A 20,157-nucleotide genomic window follows, 5' to 3' on the forward strand; every position below is an offset into this window, starting at 1 on the left:
TGGGATTTAGAGAGTTGGGGGCTCAATTCTCCCTGAGAAACACTGTAGTTGCACGAGTTCCCTTCATAGCACAATTGCCTTTGTGATGACAAGTGAGTTTCTAGGAAAGAAACTCGGAGTTTGCCATTCTTCGCTGGTGCTCGTCCTTTGGTAATCATCAGTGAATTGGCGACCCCGTTTGACCACTAGCCTCAAGCTAACGTTCCTCTTGTATCATGCCACAGGTTGGCATGCAGCAGAATCCATGTAGCGTTATTCAGTGTGGTTCTTGAGCTCTAAGAAGCATTCCAGGTCTCCTAGTACTGGCCGGTCTGCACGAGGATGAGAAACGTACTGGAAGGACGGCCTGTGTGTTTGGGCCTTTGTGAGCAATGCAGCATTGAGAACAGCTAGATGCCGAGTCAGGGGCAGTGAAGGGCTTATTTGGAAAAACCACTAGATTGTGGCAAGTTGAAACAACGGAAGGATCTCCCTTCTAAAGCCCCTTTAAGGTACAAAATGGAGAAAGAACGAGCAGGGTTAAGGCTCTGAGGACCCTTTTGAAAATAAGGCTTGAAGGGAAACTTTATTTTCCTCTTTGGGATTTAGAGAGTTGTGGGCTCAGTTCCCCCTGAGAAACTCTTTAGTTGCACATGTTCTCTTCATAGCACAATTGCCTTTGTGATGACAAGAGAGTTTCTAGGAAAGAAATTTGGAGGTTGCCATTCTTTGGTAGCTGCTCATCCTTCCATAATCTGTAGTGCATTTGCGAGACCATTGAACACTAGCCTCAAGCTAAAGTTCCCCTTGTTTCATGCCGCAGGTTGCAGGCAGCAGAATCCATGTAGCGTTATTCAGGTTGGTTCTTGAGCTCTAGGAAGCATTCCAGGTCTCTTAGTACAGGGGGGTCTGTACTAGGATGAGACAACTACAGGAAGGATGGCCTGTGTGTTTGGTGAGTTGTGAGCAGTGCACCACTGGGAACAACTAGATGCCGAGTCATGGCAAGTGATTGGCTTCTTTTCTTAGACTCCAGAAAGTAGTCAGTTGAAACAGCTCAAGTAGCTCCCTTCTAAAGCACGTTGGAGGTACTAAACAGAGAAAGACACATGAGAGTCAGGGCTCTGCGGGCCATTTTGAATATAATGCTGAAGGGAATCTTTATTTTCCTCATTGGTATTTAGAGAGTTGTGGGCTCAGTTCTCCCTGAGAAACTCTTTACTTGCATAGGTTCTCTTCATAGCACAATTGGCTTAGTGATGACAAGTGAGTTGCTAGGAAAGAAACTTGGATCTTGCCATTCTTTGATAGCTGCTCATCCTTCAGTAATCTGTAGTGAATTGGCGACCCCATTGAACACTAGCCTCAAGCTAACGTTCCTCTTGTATCATGCCACAGGTTGGCATGCAGCAGTATCCATGTAGCGTTTTTCAGTGTGGTTCTTGAGGTCTAGGAAGCATTCCAGGTCTCTTAGTACGGGCGGGTCTGCACGAGGATGAGAAACGCTCTAAAAGAACGGCCTGTGTGTTTGGGCCTTTGTGAGCAATGCAGCGTTGGGAACAGCTAGATGCCGAGTCAGGAGCAGTGAAGGGCTTATTTGGTAAAACCTCTAGATTGTGGCAAGTTGAAACAACGGAAGTATCTCCCTTCTAAAGCAACTTTAAGGTACAAAATAAAGACCTAGCAGGGTTAGGGCTCTGAGGACCCTTTTGAACATAAGGCTTGAAGGGAAACTTTATTTTCCTCTTTGGGATTTAGAGAGTTGTGGGCTCAGTTCCCCCTGAGAAACTCTTTAGTTGCACATGTTCTCTTCATAGCACAAATGGCTTTGTGATAAGTGAGTTTCTAGGAAAGAAATATGGAGGTGGCCGTTCTTTGGTAGCTACTCCTCCTTCCGTAATCTGTAGTGAATGGGCGACCCCACTGAACACTAGCCTCAAGCTAACGTTCCTCTTGTATCATGCTGCAGGTTGCAGGCAGCAGAATCCATGTAGCGTGATTCACTGTGGTTCTTGAGCTCTAGGAAGCATTCCAGGTCTCTTAGTACTGGCGGGTCAAGACTAGGATGAGCAACGTACTAGAAGGACGGCCTGTGTGTTTGGGCCTTTGTGAGCAATGCAGCGTTGGGAAGAGCTAGATGCCGAGTCAGAGGCTGTGAAGGGCTTCTTTGGTTAAACCTCTACATTTTTGCAAGTTGAAAGAACTCATGTATCTCCCTTCTAAAGCACCTTGGAGGTACAAAGTAGAGAAAGAATCAGCAAGGTCAATGCTCTGCTGGCCCCTTTGAAAATCAGTCTTGAAGGGAAACTTCATTTTCCTCATTGGGATTTAGAGAGTTGGGGGCTCAATTCTCCCTGAGAAACACTGTAGTTGCATGAGTTCCCTTCATAGCACAATTGCCTTTGTGATGACAAGTGAGTTTCTAGGAAAGAAACTCGGAGTTTGCCATTCTTCGCTGGTGCTCGTCCTTTGGTAATCTTCAGTGATTTGGCCATCCCGTTTGACCACTAGCCTCAAGCTAACGTTCCTCTTGTATCATGCCACTTGTTGGCATGCAGCAGAATCCTTGTAGCCTTATTCAGTGTGGTTCTGGAGCTCTAGGAAGCACTCCAGGTCTCTTAGTACTGGCGGATCTGCTCTTGGATGAGAAACGTACAAAAAGGATGGCCTGCTTGTTTGGGGAGTTGTGAGCAGTGCACCCGTGGGAACAGCTAGATGCCGAGTCATGGGAAGTGATTTGCTTCTTTTGTGAAACCTGTAGAATGTGGCAACTTGAAACAACTCAAGTATCTCCCTTCTAAAGCACGTTGGAGGTACTAAAGAGAGAAAGACACATGAGAGTCAGGGCTCTGCGGGCCATTTTCAATATAATGCTGAAGGGAAACTTTATTTTCCTCATTGGCATTTAGAGAGTTGTGGGCTCAGTTCTCCCTGAGAAACTCTTTACGTGCACATGTTCTCTTCATAGCACAATTGGCTTAGTGATGACAAGTGAGTTGCTAGGAGAGAAACTCGGAGTTTGCCATTCTTTGCTGGTGCTCGTCCTTTGGTAATCATCAGTGAATTGGCGACCCCGTTTGACCACTAGCCTCAAGCTAACGTTCCTCTTGTATCATGCCACAGGTTGGCATGCAGCAGAATCCATGTAGCGTTATTCAGTGTGGTTCTTGAGCTCTAAGAAGCATTCCAGGTCTCCTAGTACTGGCCGGTCTGCACGAGGATGAGAAACGTACTGGAAGGACGGCCTGTGTGTTTGGGCCTTTGTGAGCAATGCAGCATTGAGAACAGCTAGATGCCGAGTCAGGGGCAGTGAAGGGCTTATTTGGAAAATCCACTAGATTGTGGCAAGTTGAAACAACGGAAGGATCTCCCTTCTAAAGCCCCTTTAAGGTACAAAATGGAGAAAGAACGAGCAGGGTTAAGGCTCTGAGGACCCTTTTGAAAATAAGGCTTGAAGGGAAACTTTATTTTCCTCTTTGGGATTTAGAGAGTTGTGGGCTCAATTCCCCCTGAGAAACTCTTTAATTGCACATGTTCTCTTCATAGCACAATTGCCTTTGTGATGACAAGAGAGTTTCAGGAAAGAAATTTGGAGGTTGCCATTCTTTGGTAGCTGCTCATCCTTCCATAATCTGTAGTGCATTTGCGAGACCATTGAACACTAGCCTCAAGCTAAAGTTCCCCTTGTTTCATGCCGCAGCTTGCAGGCAGCAGAATCCATGTAGCGTTATTCAGGTTGGTTCTTGAGCTCTAGGAAGCATTCCAGGTCTCTTAGTACAGGAGGGTCTGTACTAGGATGAGACAACTACAGGAAGGATGGCCTGTGTGTTTGGTGAGTTGTGAGCAGTGCACCACTGGGAACAGCTAGATGCCGAGTCATGGCAAGTGATTGGCTTCTTTTCTTAGACTCCAGAAAGTAGTCAGTTGAAACAGCTCAAGTAGCTCCCTTCTAAAGCACGTTGGAGGTACTAAACAGAGAAAGACACATGAGAGTCAGGGCTCTGCGGGCCATTTTGAATATAATGCTGAAGGGAATCTTTATTTTCCTCATTGGTATTTAGAGAGTTGTGGGCTCAGTATTCCCTGAGAAACTCTTTACTTGCATAGGTTCTCTTCATAGCACAATTGGCTTAGTGATGACAAGTGAGTTGCTAGGAAAGAAACTTGGATCTTGCCATTCTTTGATAGCTGCTCATCCTTCAGTAATCTGTAGTGAATTGGCGACCCCATTGAACACTAGCCTCAAGCTAACGTTCCTCTTGTATCATGCCACAGGTTGGCATGCAGCAGTATCCATGTAGCGTTTTTCAGTGTGGTTCTTGAGCTCTAGGAAGCATTCCAAGTCTCTTAGTACGGACGGGTCTGCACGAGGATGAGAAACGCACTAAAAGGGCGGCCTGTGTGTTTGGGCCTTTGTGAGCAATGCAGCGTTGGGAACAGCTAGATGCCGAGTCAGGAGCAGTGAAGGGCTTATTTGGTAAAACCTCTAGATTGTGGCAAGTTGAAACAACGGAAGTATCTCCCTTCTAAAGCAACTTTAAGGTACAAAATAAAGACCTAGCAGGGTTAGGGCTCTGAGGACCCTTTTGAACATAAGGCTTGAAGGGAAACTTTATTTTCCTCTTTGGGATTTAGAGAGTTGTGGGCTCAGTTCCCCCTGAGAAACTCTTTAGTTGCACATGTTCTCTTCATAGCACAAATGGCTTTGTGATAAGTGAATTTCTAGGAAAGAAATATGGAGGTGGCCGTTCTTTGGTAGCTACTCCTCCTTCCGTAATCTGTAGTGAATGGGCGACCCCACTGAACACTAGCCTCAAGCTAACGTTCCTCTTGTATCATGCTGCAGGTTGCAGGCAGCAGAATCCATGTAGCATGATTCACTGTGGTTCTTGAGCTCTAGGAAGCATTCCAGGTCTCTTAGTACTGGCGGGTCAAGACTAGGATGAGCAACGTACTAGAAGGACGGCCTGTGTGTTTGGGCCTTTGTGAGCAATGCAGCGTTGGGAAGAGCTAGATGCCGAGTCAGAGGCTGTGAAGGGCTTCTTTGGTTAAACCTCTACATTTTTGCAAGTTGAAAGAACTCATGTATCTCCCTTCTAAAGCACCTTGGAGGTACAAAGTAGAGAAAGAACCAGCAAGGTCAATGCTCTGCTGGCCCCTTTGAAAATCAGTCTTGAAGGGAAACTTCATTTTCCTCATTGGGATTTAGAGAGTTGGGGGCTCAATTCTCCCTGAGAAACACTGTAGTTGCACGAGTTCCCTTCATAGCACAATTGCCTTTGTGATGACAAGTGAGTTTCTAGGAAAGAAACTCGGAGTTTGCCATTCTTCGCTGGTGCTCGTCCTTTGGTAATCTTCAGTGATTTGGCCATCCCGTTTGACCACTAGCCTCAAGCTAACGTTCCTCTTGTATCATGCCACTTGTTGGCATGCAGCAGAATCCTTGTAGCCTTATTCAGTGTGGTTCTGGAGCTCTAGGAAGCACTCCAGGTCTCTTAGTACTGGCGGATCTGCTCTTGGATGGGAAACGTACAAAAAGGATGGCCTGCTTGTTTGGGGAGTTGTGAGCAGTGCACCCGTGGGAACAGCTAGATGCCGAGTCATGGGAAGTGATTTGCTTCTTTTGTGAAACCTGTAGAATGTGGCAACTTGAAACAACTCAAGTATCTCCCTTCTAAAGCACGTTGGAGGTACTAAAGAGAGAAAGACACATGAGAGTCAGGGCTCTGCGGGCCATTTTCAATATAATGCTGAAGGGAAACTTTATTTTCCTCATTGGCATTTAGAGAGTTGTGGGCTCAGTTCTCCCTGAGAAACTCTTTACGTGCACATGTTCTCTTCATAGCACAATTGGCTTAGTGATGACAAGTGAGTTGCTAGGAGAGAAACTCGGAGTTTGCCATTCTTTGCTGGTGCTCATCCTTTGGTAATCATCAGTGAATTGGCGACCCCGTTTGACCACTAGCCTCAAGCTAACGTTCCTCTTGTATCATGCCACAGGTTGGCATGCAGCAGAATCCATGTAGCGTTATTCAGTGTGGTTCTTGAGCTCTAAGAAGCATTCCAGGTCTCCTAGTACTGGCCGGTCTGCACGAGGATGAGAAACGTACTGGAAGGACGGCCTGTGTGTTTGGGCCTTTGTGAGCAATGCAGCATTGAGAACAGCTAGATGCCGAGTCAGGGGCAGTGAAGGGCTTATTTGGAAAAACCACTAGATTGTGGCAAGTTGAAACAATGGAAGGATCTCCCTTCTAAAGCCCCTTTAAGGTACAAAATAGAGAAAGAACGAGCAGGGTTAAGGCTCTGAGGACCCTTTTGAAAATAAGGCTTGAAGAGAAACTTTATTTTCCTCTTTGGGATTTAGAGAGTTGTGGGCTCAGTTCCCCCTGAGAAACTCTTTAGTTGCACATGTTCTCTTCATAGCACAAATGGCTTTGTGATAAGTGAGTTTCTAGGAAAGAAATATGGAGGTGGCCGTTCTTTGGTAGCTACTCCTCCTTCCGTAATCTGTAGTGAATGGGCGACCCCACTGAACACTAGCCTCAAGCTAACGTTCCTCTTGTATCATGCTGCAGGTTGCAGGCAGCAGAATCCATGTAGCGTGATTCACTGTGGTTCTTGAGCTCTAGGAAGCATTCCAGGTCTCTTAGTACTGGCGGGTCAAGACTAGGATGAGCAACGTACTAGAAGGACGGCCTGTGTGTTTGGGCCTTTGTGAGCAATGCAGCGTTGGGAAGAGCTAGATGCCGAGTCAGAGGCTGTGAAGGGCTTCTTTGGTTAAACCTCTACATTTTTGCAAGTTGAAAGAACTCATGTATCTCCCTTCTAAAGCACCTTGGAGGTACAAAGTAGAGAAAGAATCAGCAAGGTCAATGCTCTGCTGGCCCCTTTGAAAATCAGTCTTGAAGGGAAACTTCATTTTCCTCATTGGGATTTAGAGAGTTGGGGGCTCAATTCTCCCTGAGAAACACTGTAGTTGCACGAGTTCCCTTCATAGCACAATTGCCTTTGTGATGACAAGTGAGTTTCTAGGAAAGAAACTCGGAGTTTGCCATTCTTCGCTGGTGCTCGTCCTTTGGTAATCTTCAGTGATTTGGCCATCCCGTTTGACCACTAGCCTCAAGCTAACGTTCCTCTTGTATCATGCCACTTGTTGGCATGCAGCAGAATCCTTGTAGCCTTATTCAGTGTGGTTCTGGAGCTCTAGGAAGCACTCCAGGTCTCTTAGTACTGGCGGATCTGCTCTTGGATGAGAAACGTACAAAAAGGATGGCCTGCTTGTTTGGGGAGTTGTGAGCAGTGCACCCGTGGGAACAGCTAGATGCCGAGTCATGGGAAGTGATTTGCTTCTTTTGTGAAACCTGTAGAATGTGGCAACTTGAAACAACTCAAGTATCTCCCTTCTAAAGCACGTTGGAGGTACTAAAGAGAGAAAGACACATGAGAGTCAGGGCTCTGCGGGCCATTTTCAATATAATGCTGAAGGGAAACTTTATTTTCCTCATTGGCATTTAGAGAGTTGTGGGCTCAGTTCTCCCTGAGAAACACTTTACGTGCACATGTTCTCTTCATAGCACAATTGGCTTAGTGATGACAAGTGAGTTGCTAGGAAAGAAACTCGGAGTTTGCCATTCTTTGCTGGTGCTCGTCCTTTGGTAATCATCAGTGAATTGGCGACCCCGTTTGACCACTAGCCTCAAGCTAACGTTCCTCTTGTATCATGCCACAGGTTGGCATGCAGCAGAATCCATGTAGCGTTATTCAGTGTGGTTCTTGAGCTCTAAGAAGCATTCCAGGTCTCCTAGTACTGGCCGGTCTGCACGAGGATGAGAAACGTACTGGAAGGACGGCCTGTGTGTTTGGGCCTTTGTGAGCAATGCAGCATTGAGAACAGCTAGATGCCGAGTCAGGGGCAGTGAAGGGCTTATTTGGAAAATCCACTAGATTGTGGCAAGTTGAAACAACGGAAGGATCTCCCTTCTAAAGCCCCTTTAAGGTACAAAATGGAGAAAGAACGAGCAGGGTTAAGGCTCTGAGGACCCTTTTGAAAATAAGGCTTGAAGGGAAACTTTATTTTCCTCTTTGGGATTTAGAGAGTTGTGGGCTCAATTCCCCCTGAGAAACTCTTTAGTTGCACATGTTCTCTTCATAGCACAATTGCCTTTGTGATGACAAGAGAGTTTCAGGAAAGAAATTTGGAGGTTGCCATTCTTTGGTAGCTGCTCATCCTTCCATAATCTGTAGTGCATTTGCGAGACCATTGAACACTAGCCTCAAGCTAAAGTTCCCCTTGTTTCATGCCGCAGCTTGCAGGCAGCAGAATCCATGTAGCGTTATTCAGGTTGGTTCTTGAGCTCTAGGAAGCATTCCAGGTCTCTTAGTACAGGAGGGTCTGTACTAGGATGAGACAACTACAGGAAGGATGGCCTGTGTGTTTGGTGAGTTGTGAGCAGTGCACCACTGGGAACAGCTAGATGCCGAGTCATGGCAAGTGATTGGCTTCTTTTCTTAGACTCCAGAAAGTAGTCAGTTGAAACAGCTCAAGTAGCTCCCTTCTAAAGCACGTTGGAGGTACTAAACAGAGAAAGACACATGAGAGTCAGGGCTCTGCGGGCCATTTTGAATATAATGCTGAAGGGAATCTTTATTTTCCTCATTGGTATTTAGAGAGTTGTGCGCTCAGTTCTCCCTGAGAAACTCTTTACTTGCATAGGTTCTCTTCATAGCACAATTGGCTTAGTGATGACAAGTGAGTTGCTAGGAAAGAAACTTGGATCTTGCCATTCTTTGATAGCTGCTCATCCTTCAGTAATCTGTAGTGAATTGGCGACCCCATTGAACACTAGCCTCAAGCTAACGTTCCTCTTGTATCATGCCACAGGTTGGCATGCAGCAGTATCCATGTAGCGTTTTTCAGTGTGGTTCTTGAGCTCTAGGAAGCATTCCAAGTCTCTTAGTACGGACGGGTCTGCACGAGGATGAGAAACGCACTAAAAGGGCGGCCTGTGTGTTTGGGCCTTTGTGAGCAATGCAGCGTTGGGAACAGCTAGATGCCGAGTCAGGAGCAGTGAAGGGCTTATTTGGTAAAACCTCTAGATTGTGGCAAGTTGAAACAACGGAAGTATCTCCCTTCTAAAGCAACTTTAAGGTACAAAATAAAGACCTAGCAGGGTTAGGGCTCTGAGGACCCTTTTGAAAATAAGGCTTGAAGGGAAACTTTATTTTCCTCTTTGGGATTTAGAGAGTTGTGGGCTCAGTTCCCCCTGAGAAACTCTTTAGTTGCACATGTTCTCTTCATAGCACAAATGGCTTTGTGATAAGTGAGTTTCTAGGAAAGAAATATGGAGGTGGCCGTTCTTTGGTAGCTACTCCTCCTTCCGTAATCTGTAGTGAATGGGCGACCCCACTGAACACTAGCCTCAAGCTAACGTTCCTCTTGTATCATGCTGCAGGTTGCAGGCAGCAGAATCCATGTAGCGTGATTCACTGTGGTTCTTGAGCTCTAGGAAGCATTCCAGGTCTCTTAGTACTGGCGGGTCAAGACTAGGATGAGCAACGTACTAGAAGGACGGCCTGTGTGTTTGGGCCTTTGTGAGCAATGCAGCGTTGGGAAGAGCTAGATGCCGAGTCAGAGGCTGTGAAGGGCTTCTTTGGTTAAACCTCTACATTTTTGCAAGTTGAAAGAACTCATGTATCTCCCTTCTAAAGCACCTTGGAGGTACAAAGTAGAGAAAGAACCAGCAAGGTCAATGCTCTGCTGGCCCCTTTGAAAATCAGTCTTGAAGGGAAACTTCATTTTCCTCATTGGGATTTAGAGAGTTGGGGGCTCAATTCTCCCTGAGAAACACTGTAGTTGCACGAGTTCCCTTCATAGCACAATTGCCTTTGTGATGACAAGTGAGTTTCTAGGAAAGAAACTCGGAGTTTGCCATTCTTCGCTGGTGCTCGTCCTTTGGTAATCTTCAGTGATTTGGCCATCCCGTTTGACCACTAGCCTCAAGCTAACGTTCCTCTTGTATCATGCCACTTGTTGGCATGCAGCAGAATCCTTGTAGCCTTATTCAGTGTGGTTCTGGAGCTCTAGGAAGCACTCCAGGTCTCTTAGTACTGGCGGATCTGCTCTTGGATGGGAAACGTACAAAAAGGATGGCCTGCTTGTTTGGGGAGTTGTGAGCAGTGCACCCGTGGGAACAGCTAGATGCCGAGTCATGGGAAGTGATTTGCTTCTTTTGTGAAACCTGTAGAATGTGGCAACTTGAAACAACTCAAGTATCTCCCTTCTAAAGCACGTTGGAGGTACTAAAGAGAGAAAGACACATGAGAGTCAGGGCTCTGCGGGCCATTTTCAATATAATGCTGAAGGGAAACTTTATTTTCCTCATTGGCATTTAGAGAGTTGTGGGCTCAGTTCTCCCTGAGAAACTCTTTACGTGCACATGTTCTCTTCATAGCACAATTGGCTTAGTGATGACAAGTGAGTTGCTAGGAGAGAAACTCGGAGTTTGCCATTCTTTGCTGGTGCTCATCCTTTGGTAATCATCAGTGAATTGGCGACCCCGTTTGACCACTAGCCTCAAGCTAACGTTCCTCTTGTATCATGCCACAGGTTGGCATGCAGCAGAATCCATGTAGCGTTATTCAGTGTGGTTCTTGAGCTCTAAGAAGCATTCCAGGTCTCCTAGTACTGGCCGGTCTGCACGAGGATGAGAAACGTACTGGAAGGACGGCCTGTGTGTTTGGGCCTTTGTGAGCAATGCAGCATTGAGAACAGCTAGATGCCGAGTCAGGGGCAGTGAAGGGCTTATTTGGAAAAACCACTAGATTGTGGCAAGTTGAAACAATGGAAGGATCTCCCTTCTAAAGCCCCTTTAAGGTACAAAATAGAGAAAGAACGAGCAGGGTTAAGGCTCTGAGGACCCTTTTGAAAATAAGGCTTGAAGAGAAACTTTATTTTCCTCTTTGGGATTTAGAGAGTTGTGGGCTCAGTTCCCCCTGAGAAACTCTTTAGTTGCACATGTTCTCTTCATAGCACAAATGGCTTTGTGATAAGTGAGTTTCTAGGAAAGAAATATGGAGGTGGCCGTTCTTTGGTAGCTACTCCTCCTTCCGTAATCTGTAGTGAATGGGCGACCCCACTGAACACTAGCCTCAAGCTAACGTTCCTCTTGTATCATGCTGCAGGTTGCAGGCAGCAGAATCCATGTAGCGTGATTCACTGTGGTTCTTGAGCTCTAGGAAGCATTCCAGGTCTCTTAGTCCTGGCGGGTCAAGACTAGGATGAGCAACGTACTAGAAGGACGGCCTGTGTGTTTGGGCCTTTGTGAGCAATGCAGCGTTGGGAAGAGCTAGATGCCGAGTCAGAGGCTGTGAAGGGCTTCTTTGGTTAAACCTCTACATTTTTGCAAGTTGAAAGAACTCATGTATCTCCCTTCTAAAGCACCTTGGAGGTACAAAGTAGAGAAAGAATCAGCAAGGTCAATGCTCTGCTGGCCCCTTTGAAAATCAGTCTTGAAGGGAAACTTCCTTTTCCTCATTGGGATTTAGAGAGTTGGGGGCTCAATTCTCCCTGAGAAACACTGTAGTTGCACGAGTTCCCTTCATAGCACAATTGCCTTTGTGATGACAAGTGAGTTTCTAGGAAAGAAACTCGGAGTTTGCCATTCTTCGCTGGTGCTCGTCCTTTGGTAATCTTCAGTGATTTGGCCATCCCGTTTGACCACTAGCCTCAAGCTAACGTTCCTCTTGTATCATGCCACTTGTTGGCATGCAGCAGAATCCTTGTAGCCTTATTCAGTGTGGTTCTGGAGCTCTGGGAAGCACTCCAGGTCTCTTACTACTGGCGGATCTGCTCTTGGATGAGAAACGTACAAAAAGGATGGCCTGCTTGTTTGGGGAGTTGTGAGCAGTGCACCCGTGGGAACAGCTAGATGCCGAGTCATGGGAAGTGATTTGCTTCTTTTGTGAAACCTGTAGAATGTGGCAACTTGAAACAACTCAAGTATCTCCCTTCTAAAGCACGTTGGAGGTACTAAAGAGAGAAAGACACATGAGAGTCAGGGCTCTGCGGGCCATTTTCAATATAATGCTGAAGGGAAACTTTATTTTCCTCATTGGCATTTAGAGAGTTGTGGGCTCAGTTCTCCCTGAGAAACTCTTTACGTGCACATGTTCTCTTCATAGCACAATTGGCTTAGTGATGACAAGTGAGTTGCTAGGAAAGAAACTCGGAGTTTGCCATTCTTTGCTGGTGCTCGTCCTTTGGTAATCATCAGTGAATTGGCGACCCCGTTTGACCACTAGCCTCAAGCTAACGTTCCTCTTGTATCATGCCACAGGTTGGCATGCAGCAGAATCCATGTAGCGTTATTCAGTGTGGTTCTTGAGCTCTAAGAAGCATTCCAGGTCTCCTAGTACTGGCCGGTCTGCACGAGGATGAGAAACGTACTGGAAGGACGGCCTGTGTGTTTGGGCCTTTGTGAGCAATGCAGCATTGAGAACAGCTAGATGCCGAGTCAGGGGCAGTGAAGGGCTTATTTGGAAAATCCACTAGATTGTGGCAAGTTGAAACAACGGAAGGATCTCCCTTCTAAAGCCCCTTTAAGGTACAAAATGGAGAAAGAACGAGCAGGGTTAAGGCTCTGAGGACCCTTTTGAAAATAAGGCTTGAAGGGAAACTTTATTTTCCTCTTTGGGATTTAGAGAGTTGTGGGCTCAATTCCCCCTGAGAAACTCTTTAGTTGCACATGTTCTCTTCATAGCACAATTGCCTTTGTGATGACAAGAGAGTTTCAGGAAAGAAATTTGGAGGTTGCCATTCTTTGGTAGCTGCTCATCCTTCCATAATCTGTAGTGCATTTGCGAGACCATTGAACACTAGCCTCAAGCTAAAGTTCCCCTTGTTTCATGCCGCAGCTTGCAGGCAGCAGAATCCATGTAGCGTTATTCAGGTTGGTTCTTGAGCTCTAGGAAGCATTCCAGGTCTCTTAGTACAGGAGGGTCTGTACTGGGATGAGACAACTACAGGAAGGATGGCCTGTGTGTTTGGTGAGTTGTGAGCAGTGCACCACTGGGAACAGCTAGATGCCGAGTCATGTCAAGTGATTGGCTTCTTTTCTTAGACTCCAGAAAGTAGTCAGTTGAAACAGCTCAAGTAGCTCCCTTCTAAAGCACGTTGGAGGTACTAAACAGAGAAAGACACATGAGAGTCAGGGCTCTGCAGGCCATTTTGAATATAATGCTGAAGGGAATCTTTATTTTCCTCATTGGTATTTAGAGAGTTGTGGGCTCAGTTCTCCCTGAGAAACTCTTTACTTGCATAGGTTCTCTTCATAGCACAATTGGCTTAGTGATGACAAGTGAGTTGCTAGGAAAGAAACTTGGATCTTGCCATTCTTTGATAGCTGCTCATCCTTCAGTAATCTGTAGTGAATTGGCGACCCCATTGAACACTAGCCTCAAGCTAACGTTCCTCTTGTATCATGCCACAGGTTGGCATGCAGCAGTATCCATGTAGCGTTTTTCAGTGTGGTTCTTGAGCTCTAGGAAGCATTCCAAGTCTCTTAGTACGGACGGGTCTGCACGAGGATGAGAAACGCACTAAAAGGGCGGCCTGTGTGTTTGGGCCTTTGTGAGCAATGCAGCGTTGGGAACAGCTAGATGCCGAGTCAGGAGCAGTGAAGGGCTTATTTGGTAAAACCTCTAGATTGTGGCAAGTTGAAACAACGGAAGTATCTCCCTTCTAAAGCAACTTTAAGGTACAAAATAAAGACCTAGCAGGGTTAGGGCTCTGAGGACCCTTTTGAAAATAAGGCTTGAAGGGAAACTTTATTTTCCTCTTTGGGATTTAGAGAGTTGTGGGCTCAGTTCCCCCTGAGAAACTCTTTAGTTGCACATGTTCTCTTCATAGCACAAATGGCTTTGTGATAAGTGAGTTTCTAGGAAAGAAATATGGAGGTGGCCGTTCTTTGGTAGCTACTCCTCCTTCCGTAATCTGTAGTGAATGGGCGACCCCACTGAACACTAGCCTCAAGCTAACGTTCCTCTTGTATCATGCTGCAGGTTGCAGGCAGCAGAATCCATGTAGCGTGATTCACTGTGGTTCTTGAGCTCTAGGAAGCATTCCAGGTCTCTTAGTACTGGCGGGTCAAGACTAGGATGAGCAACGTACTAGAAGGACGGCCTGTGTGTTTGGGCCTTTGTGAGCAATGCAGCGTTGGGAAGAGCTAGATGCCGAGTCAGAGGCTGTGAAGGGCTTCTTTGGTTAAACCTCTACATTTTTGCAAGTTGAAAGAACTCATGTATCTCCCTTCTAAAGCACCTTGGAGGTACAAAGTAGAGAAAGAACCAGCAAGGTCAATGCTCTGCTGGCCCCTTTGAAAATCAGTCTTGAAGGGAAACTTCATTTTCCTCATTGGGATTTAGAGAGTTGGGGGCTCAATTCTCCCTGAGAAACACTGTAGTTGCACGAGTTCCCTTCATAGCACAATTGCCTTTGTGATGACAAGTGAGTTTCTAGGAAAGAAACTCGGAGTTTGCCATTCTTCGCTGGTGCTCGTCCTTTGGTAATCTTCAGTGATTTGGCCATCCCGTTTGACCACTAGCCTCAAGCTAACGTTCCTCTTGTATCATGCCACTTGTTGGCATGCAGCAGAATCCTTGTAGCCTTATTCAGTGTGGTTCTGGAGCTCTAGGAAGCACTCCAGGTCTCTTAGTACTGGCGGATCTGCTCTTGGATGGGAAACGTACAAAAAGGATGGCCTGCTTGTTTGGGGAGTTGTGAGCAGTGCACCCGTGGGAACAGCTAGATGCCGAGTCATGGGAAGTGATTTGCTTCTTTTGTGAAACCTGTAGAATGTGGCAACTTGAAACAACTCAAGTATCTCCCTTCTAAAGCACGTTGGAGGTACTAAAGAGAGAAAGACACATGAGAGTCAGGGCTCTGCGGGCCATTTTCAATATAATGCTGAAGGGAAACTTTATTTTCCTCATTGGCATTTAGAGAGTTGTGGGCTCAGTTCTCCCTGAGAAACTCTTTACGTGCACATGTTCTCTTCATAGCACAATTGGCTTAGTGATGACAAGTGAGTTGCTAGGAGAGAAACTCGGAGTTTGCCATTCTTTGCTGGTGCTCATCCTTTGGTAATCATCAGTGAATTGGCGACCCCGTTTGACCACTAGCCTCAAGCTAACGTTCCTCTTGTATCATGCCACAGGTTGGCATGCAGCAGAATCCATGTAGCGTTATTCAGTGTGGTTCTTGAGCTCTAAGAAGCATTCCAGGTCTCCTAGTACTGGCCGGTCTGCACGAGGATGAGAAACGTACTGGAAGGACGGCCTGTGTGTTTGGGCCTTTGTGAGCAATGCAGCATTGAGAACAGCTAGATGCCGAGTCAGGGGCAGTGAAGGGCTTATTTGGAAAAACCACTAGATTGTGGCAAGTTGAAACAATGGAAGGATCTCCCTTCTAAAGCCCCTTTAAGGTACAAAATAGAGAAAGAACGAGCAGGGTTAAGGCTCTGAGGACCCTTTTGAAAATAAGGCTTGAAGAGAAACTTTATTTTCCTCTTTGGGATTTAGAGAGTTGTGGGCTCAGTTCCCCCTGAGAAACTCTTTAGTTGCACATGTTCTCTTCATAGCACAAATGGCTTTGTGATAAGTGAGTTTCTAGGAAAGAAATATGGAGGTGGCCGTTCTTTGGTAGCTACTCCTCCTTCCGTAATCTGTAGTGAATGGGCGACCCCACTGAACACTAGCCTCAAGCTAACGTTCCTCTTGTATCATGCTGCAGGTTGCAGGCAGCAGAATCCATGTAGCGTGATTCACTGTGGTTCTTGAGCTCTAGGAAGCATTCCAGGTCTCTTAGTCCTGGCGGGTCAAGACTAGGATGAGCAACGTACTAGAAGGACGGCCTGTGTGTTTGGGCCTTTGTGAGCAATGCAGCGTTGGGAAGAGCTAGATGCCGAGTCAGAGGCTGTGAAGGGCTTCTTTGGTTAAACCTCTACATTTTTGCAAGTTGAAAGAACTCATGTATCTCCCTTCTAAAGCACCTTGGAGGTACAAAGTAGAGAAAGAATCAGCAAGGTCAATGCTCTGCTGGCCCCTTTGAAAATCAGTCTTGAAGGGAAACTTCCTTTTCCTCATTGGGATTTAGAGAGTTGGGGGCTCAATTCTCCCTGAGAAACACTGTAGTTGCACGAGTTCCCTTCATAGCACAATTGCCTTTGTGATGACAAGTGAGTTTCTAGGAAAGAAACTCGGAGTTTGCCATTCTTCGCTGGTGCTCGTCCTTTGGTAATCTTCAGTGATTTGGCCATCCCGTTTGACCACTAGCCTCAAGCTAACGTTCCTCTTGTATCATGCCACTTGTTGGCATGCAGCAGAATCCTTGTAGCCTTATTCAGTGTGGTTCTGGAGCTCTGGGAAGCACTCCAGGTCTCTTACTACTGGCGGATCTGCTCTTGGATGAGAAACGTACAAAAAGGATGGCCTGCTTGTTTGGGGAGTTGTGAGCAGTGCACCCGTGGGAACAGCTAGATGCCGAGTCATGGGAAGTGATTTGCTTCTTTTGTGAAACCTGTAGAATGTGGCAACTTGAAACAACTCAAGTATCTCCCTTCTAAAGCACGTTGGAGGTACTAAAGAGAGAAAGACACATGAGAGTCAGGGCTCTGCGGGCCATTTTCAATATAATGCTGAAGGGAAACTTTATTTTCCTCATTGGCATTTAGAGAGTTGTGGGCTCAGTTCTCCCTGAGAAACTCTTTACGTGCACATGTTCTCTTCATAGCACAATTGGCTTAGTGATGACAAGTGAGTTGCTAGGAAAGAAACTCGGAGTTTGCCATTCTTTGCTGGTGCTCGTCCTTTGGTAATCATCAGTGAATTGGCGACCCCGTTTGACCACTAGCCTCAAGCTAACGTTCCTCTTGTATCATGCCACAGGTTGGCATGCAGCAGAATCCATGTAGCGTTATTCAGTGTGGTTCTTGAGCTCTAAGAAGCATTCCAGGTCTCCTAGTACTGGCCGGTCTGCACGAGGATGAGAAACGTACTGGAAGGACGGCCTGTGTGTTTGGGCCTTTGTGAGCAATGCAGCATTGAGAACAGCTAGATGCCGAGTCAGGGGCAGTGAAGGGCTTATTTGGAAAATCCACTAGATTGTGGCAAGTTGAAACAACGGAAGGATCTCCCTTCTAAAGCCCCTTTAAGGTACAAAATGGAGAAAGAACGAGCAGGGTTAAGGCTCTGAGGACCCTTTTGAAAATAAGGCTTGAAGGGAAACTTTATTTTCCTCTTTGGGATTTAGAGAGTTGTGGGCTCAATTCCCCCTGAGAAACTCTTTAGTTGCACATGTTCTCTTCATAGCACAATTGCCTTTGTGATGACAAGAGAGTTTCAGGAAAGAAATTTGGAGGTTGCCATTCTTTGGTAGCTGCTCATCCTTCCATAATCTGTAGTGCATTTGCGAGACCATTGAACACTAGCCTCAAGCTAAAGTTCCCCTTGTTTCATGCCGCAGCTTGCAGGCAGCAGAATCCATGTAGCGTTATTCAGGTTGGTTCTTGAGCTCTAGGAAGCATTCCAGGTCTCTTAGTACAGGAGGGTCTGTACTGGGATGAGACAACTACAGGAAGGATGGCCTGTGTGTTTGGTGAGTTGTGAGCAGTGCACCACTGGGAACAGCTAGATGCCGAGTCATGTCAAGTGATTGGCTTCTTTTCTTAGACTCCAGAAAGTAGTCAGTTGAAACAGCTCAAGTAGCTCCCTTCTAAAGCACGTTGGAGGTACTAAACAGAGAAAGACACATGAGAGTCAGGGCTCTGCAGGCCATTTTGAATATAATGCTGAAGGGAATCTTTATTTTCCTCATTGGTATTTAGAGAGTTGTGGGCTCAGTTCTCCCTGAGAAACTCTTTACTTGCATAGGTTCTCTTCATAGCACAATTGGCTTAGTGATGACAAGTGAGTTGCTAGGAAAGAAACTTGGATCTTGCCATTCTTTGATAGCTGCTCATCCTTCAGTAATCTGTAGTGAATTGGCGACCCCATTGAACACTAGCCTCAAGCTAACGTTCCTCTTGTATCATGCCACAGGTTGGCATGCAGCAGTATCCATGTAGCGTTTTTCAGTGTGGTTCTTGAGCTCTAGGAAGCATTCCAAGTCTCTTAGTACGGACGGGTCTGCACGAGGATGAGAAACGCACTAAAAGGGCGGCCTGTGTGTTTGGGCCTTTGTGAGCAATGCAGCGTTGGGAACAGCTAGATGCCGAGTCAGGAGCAGTGAAGGGCTTATTTGGTAAAACCTCTAGATTGTGGCAAGTTGAAACAACGGAAGTATCTCCCTTCTAAAGCAACTTTAAGGTACAAAATAAAGACCTAGCAGGGTTAGGGCTCTGAGGACCCTTTTGAAAATAAGGCTTGAAGGGAAACTTTATTTTCCTCTTTGGGATTTAGAGAGTTGTGGGCTCAGTTCCCCCTGAGAAACTCTTTAGTTGCACATGTTCTCTTCATAGCACAAATGGCTTTGTGATAAGTGAGTTTCTAGGAAAGAAATATGGAGGTGGCCGTTCTTTGGTAGCTACTCCTCCTTCCGTAATCTGTAGTGAATGGGCGACCCCACTGAACACTAGCCTCAAGCTAACGTTCCTCTTGTATCATGCTGCAGGTTGCAGGCAGCAGAATCCATGTAGCGTGATTCACTGTGGTTCTTGAGCTCTAGGAAGCATTCCAGGTCTCTTAGTACTGGCGGGTCAAGACTAGGATGAGCAACGTACTAGAAGGACGGCCTGTGTGTTTGGGCCTTTGTGAGCAATGCAGCGTTGGGAAGAGCTAGATGCCGAGTCAGAGGCTGTGAAGGGCTTCTTTGGTTAAACCTCTACATTTTTGCAAGTTGAAAGAACTCATGTATCTCCCTTCTAAAGCACCTTGGAGGTACAAAGTAGAGAAAGAACCAGCAAGGTCAATGCTCTGCTGGCCCCTTTGAAAATCAGTCTTGAAGGGAAACTTCATTTTCCTCATTGGGATTTAGAGAGTTGGGGGCTCAATTCTCCCTGAGAAACACTGTAGTTGCACGAGTTCCCTTCATAGCACAATTGCCTTTGTGATGACAAGTGAGTTTCTAGGAAAGAAACTCGGAGTTTGCCATTCTTCGCTGGTGCTCGTCCTTTGGTAATCTTCAGTGATTTGGCCATCCCGTTTGACCACTAGCCTCAAGCTAACGTTCCTCTTGTATCATGCCACTTGTTGGCATGCAGCAGAATCCTTGTAGCCTTATTCAGTGTGGTTCTGGAGCTCTAGGAAGCACTCCAGGTCTCTTAGTACTGGCGGATCTGCTCTTGGATGGGAAACGTACAAAAAGGATGGCCTGCTTGTTTGGGGAGTTGTGAGCAGTGCACCCGTGGGAACAGCTAGATGCCGAGTCATGGGAAGTGATTTGCTTCTTTTGTGAAACCTGTAGAATGTGGCAACTTGAAACAACTCAAGTATCTCCCTTCTAAAGCACGTTGGAGGTACTAAAGAGAGAAAGACACATGAGAGTCAGGGCTCTGCGAGCCATTTTCAATATAATGCTGAAGGGAAACTTTATTTTCCTCATTGGCATTTAGAGAGTTGTGGGCTCAGTTCTCCCTGAGAAACTCTTTACGTGCACATGTTCTCTTCATAGCACAATTGGCTTAGTGATGACAAGTGAGTTGCTAGGAGAGAAACTCGGAGTTTGCCATTCTTTGCTGGTGCTCATCCTTTGGTAATCATCAGTGAATTGGCGACCCCGTTTGACCACTAGCCTCAAGCTAACGTTCCTCTTGTATCATGCCACAGGTTGGCATGCAGCAGAATCCATGTAGCGTTATTCAGTGTGGTTCTTGAGCTCTAAGAAGCATTCCAGGTCTCCTAGTACTGGCCGGTCTGCACGAGGATGAGAAACGTACTGGAAGGACGGCCTGTGTGTTTGGGCCTTTGTGAGCAATGCAGCATTGAGAACAGCTAGATGCCGAGTCAGGGGCAGTGAAGGGCTTATTTGGAAAAACCACTAGATTGTGGCAAGTTGAAACAATGGAAGGATCTCCCTTCTAAAGCCCCTTTAAGGTACAAAATAGAGAAAGAACGAGCAGGGTTAAGGCTCTGAGGACCCTTTTGAAAATAAGGCTTGAAGGGAAACTTTATTTTCCTCTTTGGGAT

This window comes from Eschrichtius robustus, chromosome 12 (genome assembly GCF_028021215.1).
Source record: "Eschrichtius robustus isolate mEscRob2 chromosome 12, mEscRob2.pri, whole genome shotgun sequence".
Classification (NCBI taxonomy): domain Eukaryota; kingdom Metazoa; phylum Chordata; class Mammalia; order Artiodactyla; family Eschrichtiidae; genus Eschrichtius; species Eschrichtius robustus.